The 12035-nt window shown below is 40.3% G+C and overlaps 1 long non-coding RNA gene across 1 annotated transcript; it reads right to left on the bottom strand.

The window, feature by feature from the left end:
- Positions 1-336: 336 nt before the first annotated feature.
- LOC119898442 lies at positions 337-3153 on the bottom strand. The gene is made up of 2 exons (XR_005443542.1): positions 3000-3153; positions 337-689 (listed from the first exon to the last, which is right to left on the bottom strand). It is a non-coding gene; the product is annotated as an uncharacterized LOC119898442 (long non-coding RNA).
- Between the last annotated feature and the right edge of the window lie 8882 nt (positions 3154-12035).

Below are 12035 nucleotides of genomic sequence, written 5' to 3'. Positions count from 1 at the left end.
GGATCTCGATCATTGCAGCTATATTTTCATTTAATACTTGAAAGTGCACTATAGGACAATTATTTTCAAAGTAAAGTTTTTATATATTTACAGGAGGTACACTTCTTAGGTTTAAAATTTACTTTTTAAAATTTAAATGTTTGAAACAGGTTGGGTATACAGGTTGAGTTTGTTCATTTTTACAGATTTTACACTTTATTTGTCCACTAGCTACACACCTGTCAGTTTCAATAAATTTAGTGTAGTAACTTATTGTCACGAACCTCAGCTGGAAGTCCAGGGGGAGGAGGTTAGTGACAATAATGGTTCCAGGTTTGAAGGAAAGGAGGAAACAGCTTTACATTGAAAATAAAAAAAGCCATTTACTTACAATGAAGGGTAACAGAAAACAACTTCCAAAACGGGAAGCTAAAAACAAAAGTGTCTTACTAAGGGGTACTAAGGGGATGTGGAGGCAAAAGTTGAACACCAAAAAAAAGGTTGAGTTAGCAGTTCAGCACATCATGCAAACAAAAAGGTAAAACACACTGGGACTTCAGTTGCCACTATAGGTTACACCCTGCTCCTCTCAGCTGTCCGGCAGCTCATGGCTGGTCTTTGTGGTGGCAAGCTCTTGTGCTCTGATTATTAGAGTGGCATCAGCCGTGCTCCTCGGGGCCCAGTGTGCTGGGAGCCTTCTCATTTCCTGTCTTGATTAGGTAACAGAAAAAGCATGGTGAATTAATGAAGTACTCAACTGTCATGGTTTTCAGAATGAGTGCAAGTAGAAGTGTGAGCCCAAATGCAAGACACCAAGAACAGAGAGAGAGTTCAGGGATTTTATTAACACTTACTGAGAACACAGGGCGTACACAGAAAGGTGCAGACAAAGTCCAAAATAGTCAGGTAATTCAGAATCCAACAAAACACTCTTCCAAACAACACAACTGAGTGTAAACACACTACAATACAATAACCAGACAGAGACTGAACAGAAACACCAGGCATATATACACAGGGACTAACGAGCAGCACAGGTGACAGGACTGACCAGGCAGAGAGACAGCAGGGGAAAACAGAGGAGTGAAAACATTCTGTGTTATGTTGTGATCAAACCAGTGTGGATTTGTTCATTTTATATCAAATCAATTTGGAGATCCCAAAGTCTTTCTCTCTCCCTAAGAGAAAGAAAAGGAGGGGGTTTGAGATATCAACCCTCAACAGACAGCTGAAGCGACCAAAGGAGGAGGTGAAGTGCTGTTTCTGTGGCAGTTCCATCGTAAAACTTGCCACCTCTGGTGCAGCAGCCAGATAAGACTCGGTGCTTGACTGTTAAAATGACAAAGAAACACTAACCAGAGATTACTCTTTAAGAGAGGGCAGGAAACCCTAAACTGCCCCCCCACACACGTAACCATGGCAACTGACCTCCCTCTTTGTTTAATTACCTCAAAGGATATTCTCCTCTTCACACCCAGACGTGAATTCGTGAGAAACTCCAGAACACAAGAGGAGGACAGCCCTGAATTCCTTTGTGTAAACAAGGAGTACAGTCTCCTCAAAACTCAAAGTATTACCTTGTTTAATTTAATAAATCTTTAAGTTAACAGGTCTCTCCACTCCATTTGAGTAGTTATGTTACCATGTTGTTGATATTGTTGTAAGAATCTAAATAAGTTACTTTTGCAGCGCTTTTATTTTCAGCAAGGATCCCTGACATTTCTTCATTTTATGTTGTAACCAATGCTTTGTTCCCAACACTTTCTGACACTTCCTTTAGAAATTATGATAAAGAAATGTCATCCTATACTACTCAATTAATTTTCCAGCTCAAATTTAATGTTAAATAACTAAATTATTAAATTATACTGAGCAAAGGATTGTTTAAAGAATAATCAAAGCTATCTTCTTGGAACCAGAGCTCCTCCAAGAGGACAAAATAAGTATTACATGCCATCATTCTGAAATGCCGTTTAAGGTATAAATGTCACTCTGTATTTACCTGTTCATAATCTGATGCCATTTGTGTATCTTGCTTATATTCTCTAAGTTGTTCAGTCAACTCTGAGTATGTTGAGCCTGATGGAAGCACGTGCGTGGGGATGGAAAAAAGCCATCATCAATGGAGCTCCGCTACTACGATTCACCATGGCAACGGGTAAATAAAGGCAGAGGCTCCATTTTAATCGGGTGGAGCTAGAAATATGAATGCTGCCAACGCGGACCATGATTGGCTCTAAAACGCAGGATCGATACATTAACAATATTACTTTTATACAGTGCTGCTCATTCATCATTTAGAAGACTGGAGTTTCCTTAATGAATGATAATGAGCTGGGATTCTCCTACAGCCTGTTATTCATTTTAAATAGCTACAGGCCTGTTTATTCAGCTGTAACCTGACGGGACTAAATGCTGGTGGCAATAACTGAAGATGAAAATATTAATCTAACAGATTAGACATAGTTTAGGCTCCTCATGGACCTGTGATTGTAAAGTGACACACCAACTCAGTAGGCCTATTAGTGATTTTTTGTAATTTAAAATGTGTCCAGGTTCAAACTGACTGAAGTTTTAGACATCTGTTACATTTATAAAATCTTGCTCATTTCGTATTTTCTGAAATGCTATCAAAACACATTCAGACAGGCAATCAACAGATAATGAAAAACTAATTTAAACTACATTTATTTGTTTCAGCTGCACCACAGTCATCCTCACTCAGAAATATTCACGTCATATCCAGCTGATAACTACGATAGGAATGTTCAATCTGTGCAGCTACAATATGAAAAGTTACTGTTCATTGCGCACAGTAAGTGTTTTGCCTTAATGTCTACAGAGTCACTGTGTTATAAAGGACAGTGCAGCTTTTATTCTGTGCTGAGGATAAATTTACGATGTCCAAAGACAACTCTCATACATCGATGACAGATTGATCATAAAGTGTCATGTTGAAGATCATGTTTGGGTAAAAAACAGCCTATTTAACTGTGATTTCGATGTTTCTAAAGACGTACCTGTGTTCCAATATGTGCTTTGATATCGACAGTGTCAGACAGCCGCTTCAGGAAGAGAGGAAGCATAGAGAAACTCAGTGTTCTGTCTGTTCCCCCAGTAATCCCTCTGCCTGTCTGTCTCTGCTGTCTGTTTTCCCCTGCTGTCTCTCCTCCTGCCTGTCTCGTCAGTTCTGATCTCAGTCACCTATGTTGCTCTTGCCCTGCGCGTTAGTCCCTGTGTGTATATACACTCACCTAAAGGATTATTAGGAACACCTGTTCAATTTCTCATTAATGCAATTATCTACCAATCACATGGCAGTTGCTTCAATGCATTTAGGGGTGTGGTCCTGGTTAAGACAATCTCCTGAACTCCAAACTGAATGTCAGAATGGGAAAGAAAGGTGATTTAAGAATTTTGAGCGTGGCATGGTTGTTGGTGCCAGACGGGCCGGTCTGAGTATTTCACAATCATTTCTAGGGTTTACAAAGAATGGTGTGAAAAGGGAAAAACATCCAGTATGCGGCAGTCCTGTGGGCGAAAATGCCTTGTTGATGCTAGAGGTCAGAGGAGAATGGGCCGACTGATTCAAGCTGATAGAAGAGCAACTTTGACTGAAATAACCAGCATTTGTGAAGCCACAACACGCACAACCTTGAGGTGGATGGGCTACAACAGCAGAAGACCCCACCGGGTACCACTCATCTCCACTACAAATAGGAAAAAGAGGCTACAATTTGCAAGAGCTCGCCAAAATTGGACAGTTGAAGACAGGAATAATGTTGCCTGGTCTGATGAGTCTCGATTTCTGTTGAGACATTCAGATGGTAGAGTCAGAATTTGGCGTAAACAGAATGAGAACATGGATCCATCATGCCTTGTTACCACTGTGCAGGCTGCTGGTGGTGGTGTAATGGTGTGGGGGATGTTTTCTTGGCACACTTTAGGCCCCTTAGTGCCAATTGGGCATGGTTTAAATGCCACGGCCTACCTGAGCATTGTTTCTGACCATGTCCATCCCTTTATGGCCACCATGTACCCATCCTCTGATGGCTACTTCCAGCAGGATAATGCACCATGTCACAAAGCTAATTCCACCCTGAGGGAGAGGGATGGAAAGGAGAGCGAGAGGGAGAGGAGGAGGAAGAGAGGGGGACACCAGATGTAGACAGACAAAACTAAAACCCACCATGCATCTCTCACACACTCAAAGAAAAAAATAACTCAAACACATATATGTGTATTTTATACACACACAACACACCAGCTGTCACCTCCTTGCTCGTGGCAGTGTGACAGTAGCCCCCCTCCGACGGCCGCCTCCTGGCTGGCCAGGGTGCAAGCGATGGAAGTCCCGGACCAACGAGAGACTGGCGGTGGGAAATCCAACAGCGCACCTCAGGTAACCCTCCCAATCCACCAGGTACTGTACTCTACGCCCACGGCGACAGGAATCCAAAAGGCTGTTAACAGTGTAAGCCGGAGCATCATCAGCCATTCTGGGGGGAGGCAACAGAGGACTGATGGAGACAGGCTTAATCCGGGAGACATGAAAGGAGGGGTGCACTTTCATGGTGCGGGGAAGTCGGAGCTTGACCACAGTGGGAACATGAGAGGCAACGGGTATTTGTTGTTCACTGTTATGTCATTCAGGCCCCTGAAGTCAATACACGGCCTCAACGTCCCGTCCTTCATACCAACAAAGAAAAACCCCGCACCCACAGGAGAGCCCTTGATGTATGTCTCCATAGCCTCTCGCTCAGGCTTGGAGAGACTGTAGAGGCAGCTACTAGGCTACTCCCTGCCCGTGGCAGTGTGACATTCTTGGCACACTGCCACGGAGACGGCTTTTGTTAAGGTCTTCAATGACATCCATTTAAACACTGACAGTGGCAGAATTTCAGCCTTAGTATTATTGGACAGACATAAAAACTGGGTTGGTCTTTCTGGCACAGTACTAAACTGGTTTGAATCCTACTTAAAGGACAGGGACTACTTTGTGTTTATAGCTAATTACACATCTGAGCAAACAAAAATTACCTGTGGAGTTCCCCAAGGCTCCATTCTGGGGCCACTTCTGTTTAACATCTACAGGCTTCCACTGGCTCAGATTATGAAAAAGAACAAAATATGTTACCATAATTATGCAGATGACACACAGATTTACATAACAATATCACCAGGGCACTATGATCCCATACAGCCACTGAGTGACTGTATTGAGAAGGTCAACAATTGGATGTGCCAGACTTTTCTTCAATTAAACAAAGATAAAACTGAAGTTATTGTGTTTGGAGCCAAGGAAGAACAATTAAGTCAGTGTTCCATTTTTAGGAAATCTGATCCACAATGAAAATGGTCTCAAGTATCAAAAAATCCTGTTGACAGTCTCCAGGGGAGCGGCTCAGATGTACAGCCTGAGTGGTGAAAAGCAGACACAGAGGGGCTATTTTTAGACATGTTTACTCAGTTATTTACCTCTCTAACTACCTTTTTCTTTTTTAAAGTAAAACTATACTTTAAATATGTTTAAATTCCCCAGACTACTTATTATAATGATAATAAATAATTTAGTCATGGAAATACTTTGATTAAATTACATCTAATGTTAATCAAAAATTCACCACCAACTTTATTCGACAGAGAAAATGGATAGCTAAATGTTTATCACCAGTGACAACTGCAGGCTAATGCAGTTAGACATTAAGTCCATGTTCAGTAAAGTTCAAACAAATCTACTATAGTTTAAGAAAGAGTCTCTTTGCAGTTATGATCTGGTTGTTTCCGTCATTTGCCTGTTGAACTTTGGACTCGGAAAAACATCTACAACAGGTTGTACACCTCTACATTGGTATGTTATGTGCTGCCATGCAGAAATGTCAGATATTTTTGCTTTTGATGGGATAGAAACCCATGTACAACTCCCTCCAAATGTCTGATTGGTTTTCATGCAATGGTACCACTCAAGATGATTGACAGGAGGAAGTAGACTTGTACGTGACACTGTTACAGCGGTTGGCTGTTCTGCCGACTCATGCTGTTCATCCCTTCTAGCCCACCAAACTAACTGGAAAAGTGAGATGGCAATCCAGCGGAATGTGGAAGCGCCATGTGTAATCAGATAAAATAAGAGAAAACAGCTGTTTGCGTGTTTACTGGCCTAGTATAACTAGTGACACTGCTCATGCAGAAAAAGATTGTCATCAGTTGTGACATGAGAATGTTTCTTATGGAGCCTGTTTGGTGATTCCTGATAGTGTTGGAGCCCTAGGTGAGATTTTTTATGCCCTCCCATGTGCCCAACCTTAAACTGACATTACCCACCACAGTATGAAAAAAGTTCAGTAGCAGAACTAATTTAACCTAAGTCAGTAATCATGGTCAATAATGAATAAGTGTGATCAGCATATAACCACCCTCCAGACATCATAGCCTAAATTTGTAAACCAAACCTAACCTGGTATTTAGAAATCTTCCCACCAGTCAAACACAGACTGTTTGCTTTCACTCAAGTGAATTTAAAGGTTAGGCCTTCTTTTTTGAAGAATTGCAAGAGCATAGGTTTTATTTGAACACTGGAGGGGACACTTTTTAAGTGGGGAGTCTAGGGGACTTCACCTAGTAAGGTCTGAGCATTAAACACTTTTTCAATTATAAACACCTGGACTTTAATAGCTCCTGTGTTTCAGCAGGTTTTCTGTTCATATTTAAAATTTTATGCACATTCAGAATCTCATCTACATATCCGTGATTTCTGACATGTTGAGAAAAAAGTCAAAATATATTACGAGAATAACCTCATAAATTAGCGAGAGTTCATAATATGTTTACTACCTGCAAGGGGTGAATTGGTCATCTGGCCCGGTGGCCCGACGCACCTATGAAGAGAAGGGGGGACCCTCCGCGACCCACAGGGGGCTCGCCTCTAATGGGCCAGGACACCCGCCACAGGGGTGCATGACAGGCAGCAATATCTCAATTCTCATCAGTTGCTAATTGTTTTATAGTGATGCCAGACGTTGAGTTTATTAGATAGAATTTTAAAGTGATCTTGGCTTTCACTAAAAAATTATTGCGATAATCAAAGAAGTTTACTTTCCATCCGGTTTGTGTGAAAAGTGAAAAAGAGATAAATGTGGCGAAACAAAGAAAGAAAAAACTATTCAGTGGATAACACACATTCTTTTAGTGCGGGAGACCTGGGTTCAATTCCCACAGAACCACATCCACCATTGTGTTGCTTTGGATAAAAATGTCAGCTAAATAGGAACATACCTAAAAAAAAAAAAACATTACCAAATTGCCAAAACTGCTGCTGAGCCTCTATTTCTACATGCGATGTAAAAGGATCAACAGAGTATCCACAGTTAATATGGGTTTAAGTGGCCTGTGTTTTTGTGTTTTTGATTGCTTGACTCTATATTATTACAATTAAAAGCCTTATCAGGACATTAATCCCTTTGATCAGTCAGTGTTAATATAAAAAATATTTTAAAAATATAACAAATTGTAGATTATACAATAATAATTTTCTTAGTTTTTTTTTCATCAGGAAAAATTCAGTGATTAAGCAATATCACCCAAAACCACTCAAGTTACAGAGATTGTACCTATATTGTCAGTTTAACCTCAAGTTCTGGTTATTGAGGGGGCAAATTCACCCATAAAAGAACCAAAACCAAATTACTTTAGTAAAGAAATCTCATTATTGATATAAAAATTAAACAAAAAGAATTCTTCACAATCTTTGGGTGATAACAATGCCGTTCGAATTGCATTGTGTTCTGGCAGGTGCTCATTAACATTCGTCAAAGAAGTTCTCGGTGCAAAAACACCGTTCAAGGGTGTTTTGCAACACTTCCCTGTTTTGATAGGGAAAAAAGCAAAACACTTTGTTAAAACAGCAGTTACTACTGTCAGTAAGCAACATATGGTCTCACAAATATATTGTTTTATTACCCATCACTGTGTGTTAAAAATACATTCAGTTTCCGATTTTATTAAGTACACCTAACTAAAATGATATATCAGTCCTGCAAAAAATCTTCCCTTCTTGAAGGTAATGATGTTCCATTTTTGTTGAAACTGTTTTAGAGAGGTGTTGACTGTACACTGCTCAAAAAAATAAGGGAACACTTAATCATCACAAAATAAAATCATGTCAAGTAAACTTCAGGGATTTCTGTAAACATTGTTACAGGCTTGTGGGGAAAGGGAAGCAACATGAACCAGAATGTTTTTGGTAAAAGTGCAAGTTGTTTATTGTTGACAGGGTTTACAAACAGAATGGAAAAGGGCTGGTAGGTGCTGCTTAAATCAAAGAAACAAATATAACTTAAAGAGGCTGCTCCAAATGAGAGATAGCCTCTTGCTACTCCAAAATCAAACTAAACAAAACTCTGACTTGTTCAGTAAGAAACAAAATACAAAGTGAGCAGCACCCTCTAAGCCTAGTGTGTTAACAAACTTAACTGCAGGTGTCTGGTTGTTATCAGTAATCCCCCACAAAAGTACTTGCCCTGGTTCCTTAACACAGAACAAGAACTCTTCAATTCTGACTGGGAATCCCAGCTATTTAACCTCTGTGGGGTCATTATCAAGGTGATGGATACTGCTTGGTTCGTTAGCACTCCTGGCTGGTGTAATGACTGTTGTTATAGTTGTCACCTGAGGTCAAGTCTGACGACCAGTAGCAGCTAAGCTAATTTTGATGCTATGTGTGTACTGTAAATAACCCACCCATTGCATATAAATGAACTTGATTAGATCTGTGTGTGTACTCCTCCTTAGAATGTATGAAGTATCACTTTGGTGAAGACAAGCTTACAGCCAGTAATCAGTCTTCACAAAGCAATTAATATCATCCATTATGTTGTGAAGGCTTCGGGTGTTGGGAGTATAGAAAAGAAGACAGTTATAAATATGCAAATATCTTATTTAAATAATGTTTTATTTTCTCGGTATGTTTCTAGTTTAAATACTCACCAGAATTACAGAAGTAGCTGTCAGACAGCTGGAAGAGCCCATAATAGACAGGGGCAGAGGACTCCTCTTGTGTCTGAGAGGACGGGAGGATGTATTCTTAGGTTTTTCTTTGTCCTCATCGGTCATTCTGGGACATCCTGTTCCAGCTCCTCCTCATCAGACTTATTTTCTTCTTCCTCCAACAGTTCCTCTAGCCTTTCCATCTCTGTTGTGTCAGACTCCTCACTGGTGGTATTAGCCTCCCGCTTTCGCCTTAGAGCCGTTTGGCGTGTTGTTGCTGTGTTAGTTATTGCTTCAGTAGTTGTTGCTTCGGTGGTCATTGCTCCAGTAGTTATAGTTTGGTAGTTGTTGATATGTCAGTCTTTGCTTCAGAAGTTGTTGCTATGTTAGTCATTGGTAGGTTAGTCGTTGCTTTGACTATGTTAGTTGTTGATATGTTGGATTGTTGCTTCGGTAGTCGTTGCTTCAGTAGTAATTGCTCCAGGAGTTGCTGCTTTGGTTGTTGTTGCTATGTCAGACATTGCATTAGTAGTCATGGCTCCGGTAGTGGTTGCTATGTTAGTCATGGCTTCAGTAGTCGTTGCTTTGGTAGTACTTGCTCCAGGAGCTGTTCCCATGGTGGTTGTTGCTTTGGTAGTCATTGCTCCAGTATTCGTTGCTATGTTACATGTTTAGAAGTTGTTTTGCAAAATGTTGCTTATTTCCATGAAAGTATATTTTCAGAAGCCCCAAACTATTTTGAACATATTGGGTTTTTGTTGTTGTAGTTGCTCAAATGGTAAAATATCTCATTTTACCCCTTTACTCTACAAAATCAGCATAATTAGCTTCTTTTTTTTTAAATGTATCTATTTCTTTAGTTATTTGTTTTATGTTGAGCCCTTCCTCTTGTGCAACTTAAATTCATACCTTTGTGTTTGTTTTTGCCAGTTTGTCTTTGTACTGTGTCTTTGTGTGTCATTTTGCCAGTGTTTGTTGCCCCTGTGTTTTTGGACTTTCTTCATTTCCCTAGACTTTGCCTGTATTTTTGAATTTTGATTTTTGCCTGCTTCTTAAGGGATTTATTTGCATATGATTGTGGTGCATTGTTTGTTTTGTTCTACAAACAATACCCCATAATGACAACATGAAAGAAGTTTGTTTGAAATCTTGAAGGTCCCAATGAACACAGTGGCCTCCATCATCCTTAAATGGAAGACATTTGGAATCACCAGGACTCTTGCTAGAGCTGGCCGCTTGGCCAAAATGAGCGATTGGGGCAGAATATAATAATAATACATTTATTTATTTATTTATTTATAGACACCTTTCTGAACACTCACGGTCACCTCACAAAACATAATAAAACAGTACAGCAATAAATCAATAAAATTAACAACTATAATTACAGTGCATAAACAACTGGAAAAAATAGTGATCACGTGGGATATGCCAGTTTAAAAAGATGTGTTTTAGGCGGAATTGACTCTCTTTCCATTTAAAAATGGAAAGAGAGTCGATGTTGCGGATGTCTGGTGGAAGAGAGTTCCAAAGACGAGGGGCAGAGCGGCTGAAGGCTCTGAACCCCATGGTGGTCAAACGAGCAGGAGGTACAGTAAGGTGAATAAAAGAAGAAGACCTAAGAGTACGGGTGGGGGTGTTAATATGAAGGAGGTCAGTGAGGTACAGAGGAGTGAGGTTGTCAATGGCCTTGAAGGTCAGGAGCAGAGTGTTGAAATCAATGTGGTATTTAACTGGGAGCCAATGAAGCTGCTGAAGGAAAGGAGTAATATGATTAATAGAAGGGGTTCTGGTGATGATACGGGCAGCAGAGTTCTGAACCAGTTGAAGTTTATGTATATATTTGAGAGCAAGACCAATGAGAAGAGAATTACAATAATCAATGCGGGATGTGACCAGTGTGTGAACGAGATGGCTGAAAGTGTGCTGTCAAGGATCACACCCAGACTCTTAACCTGAGGGAAAGGGGCAAACTGGGGAGTTGTCAATGGTATGAGTCAGATTTAGTCAAAGTGGATTTGGTGCCAATGAGGAGAACCTCTGTTTCGTCACTGTTAAGTTTGAGGAAGTTGCAACAGAACCAGGATTTGATTTCCATTGGGCAATCAGAGAGGGAGGTGGGTGGAAGAGATGTGGTAGGTTTGATGGACAGGTAGAGCTGGGTGTGATCCGCAAATGACCAAGAGAAAGCAGATAGATGATGAACAGAACAGACAAACTGTGACAAACTGAAAAAGACAAACTGTGAGAGGTATTAGTAGTCAGTTACTGGTGAATCGTGTGTACTTTGGCATTAAAAAATGACATTAAGGAGTTACAGTAAGCAGTTGAGTACAGATGCTGCACGAGAGAGTCCGGTGGTTGTATGTTGTTGACCATGGAGAACAAGGCTCTGGTGTTTCCTTCGTCTGAACTAACTATACCTGCATAATAGGTGGATTTGGCTGTAGAAAAAGTGTCCTTGTAGTTGTGAATGTGTTTTTTTTGTTGTACATTTCTTGGTGCACAACAAGTCCAGTTTTCTTGTAAAGGCATTCCATGCGACAACCTTTTACTTTAAGCTGGCATAGTTCTGATATAAACCAGGAAACAGTCCAGGTTTTTAAAGGAGCCAGAGAATTTAAAATGTTTTGTAAGCCATCGTTGGAATAACAGGGGCGGCAATCAATTTCACTATAGAGAGTATTTAAATTATGTCCTTAATATCTGAATGAAATGACATGCGGCAGTTTTATTTTGGACAATGTTAAGTTGACATTAAAAGAAATTAACATGTGATCATAAATGGGGAGGTCGGTTGCAGTGCAGCCATGAGGAGTGACACCAGAGCACCATACCAAGTCCAAAACATGACCTTTGGAGTGAGTGGGAAAGTGAATATATTGCTCCAATCCAAAACTGTCGAGGCAAGATGTAAATTCCCTTGTGTATGCATTAGAGGTATTGTCCATATGTATATTAAAATTCCCCAGCAGTATTACATTAGGGGAGAGTGAGCACATAAATGTAAGAAAAGCAGTGAATTAATTTATAAAGTCAGTATTGGGCTTGGGTGGACAATAGACAGTGGC

Source organism: Micropterus salmoides, unplaced genomic scaffold (genome assembly GCF_014851395.1).
Source record: "Micropterus salmoides isolate LMB-PRFRI ecotype aquatic unplaced genomic scaffold, ASM1485139v1 Ms_hic_scaffold_1127, whole genome shotgun sequence".
NCBI classification, from domain to species: domain Eukaryota; kingdom Metazoa; phylum Chordata; class Actinopteri; order Centrarchiformes; family Centrarchidae; genus Micropterus; species Micropterus salmoides.
The sequence above is the reverse complement of the archived record's forward strand: the minus strand, read 5'-3'. Positions and strand labels throughout refer to the sequence as shown.